Below are 1,468 nucleotides of genomic sequence, written 5' to 3'. Positions count from 1 at the left end.
ACCATACTCGTGTTGTTTAGCTTTGTGTATTCAGTAAGTAGAACTTGTGTGTTTAGATAACACAGGCCTGTGATAGACTTAGTGGCACCTTATTTAACATGCTTGAGATTCCTGGCCTGCTGTGGGAAAGATCAAATCACAGTGGTAAACCACAACTGCACAAATCCTTGATAAACAGGCAAAAACAGCAGGTTCAATGATCCTCTAGGATAGACCAAGATCCACAGTGCCTGCATCCCTGCTTATGTGCCTCTGCCTGGGTGCTGCTTGGGGGGGTCCTGCAGTGGGTGAGGTAATGAAAATAAAATTCCTCTTTGCTTTTCATCTGTGGTTTTGTGGTTGTTCCTGGGTCCTGCCTGTGCTGGCTCAGCCGCCAGCCCCTGTGTCATCCTGGCAGTTCCCCCAGGCCTCGCTGCTCCTTCCCCTGTGTCCCCAGTTCTGGTGGCACTAAAGCTCTGCCCACCAGGGGATTGCCCAGGCTCGTCCTGCAGGGTCTGGGGAAAGCACCACTGGAGCCCCAGCTCTGAGCACCTCTGACCTCTCACACACAGTGAGGCAGGGGCCAGTCCTGCTGTCCCAGGCTCACAGTGGCAGTGTGTTCATCAATCGACATCAAGCACATGGGTGGGTCCCCTCCTGGCTGTCTCACAGGGCTCCCTGCACTCGGGTGATGTGCTGTGACCTCACTGGGCAATGGGCTCTGCTCTGGGCTCTCCAACCACTTCTGGGGCCACCTGCAGCCCTCAGCCACTGCTGCAGATGAGCAGATGTTTCTGGCCAACACTGACTGCAGCCCCCTGCAGCTGCTCTTACAGAATCCCAGATTCAATTGTGTTGGAGAAGACGTTGGAGATCGTTGAGTCCAACCTCTGTCCAAACACCACCATGTCAACCAGACCACAGCACCGAGTGCCATGTCCAGTCTTTCCTTAAACACCTCCAAGGGCAGTGACTCCCCCACCTATCTGAGCAGTCTAATCCAATGTCTGATCGCCCTTTCTGGGAAGAAATTCCTCCTGATGTCCAACTTCAACCTTCCCTGGCAGACGCACATAAGAGCACACCCTCCCATCCTATCACTGCTTGCTTGGGAGAAGAGTGGGAGGCTCAGCTGGGCCCTGGCACAGCCGGACCCTGGCACAGCTGGACCCTGGCACAGCCAGGCCTTCGGACAGACGGACCCTCAGACAGCTGGACCCTGGCACAGCCAGACCCTGGCACACCCGGACCATGGCACAGCTGGGCCCAGGTCCTGGCATAGCCAGACCATGGCACAGCCGGACCTTGGCACAACTGGAGCATGGCACAGCCGGGCCCTGACACAGCTGGGCCCTGGCACAGCTGGGCCCTCAGACAGCTGGGCCTTGATGCAGCCAGACCTTGGCACAGCCAGGCCCTTGGACAGCTGGACACTGGCACAGCCAGACTCTGACACAGTCGAGCCCTAGGACAGCCGGGCCCTGTCACA

The sequence above is a fragment of the Geospiza fortis genome, unplaced genomic scaffold (assembly GCF_000277835.1).
Source record: "Geospiza fortis unplaced genomic scaffold, GeoFor_1.0 scaffold157, whole genome shotgun sequence".
In the NCBI taxonomy this organism is placed as follows: domain Eukaryota; kingdom Metazoa; phylum Chordata; class Aves; order Passeriformes; family Thraupidae; genus Geospiza; species Geospiza fortis.
The sequence above is the reverse complement of the archived record's forward strand: the minus strand, read 5'-3'. Positions refer to the sequence as shown.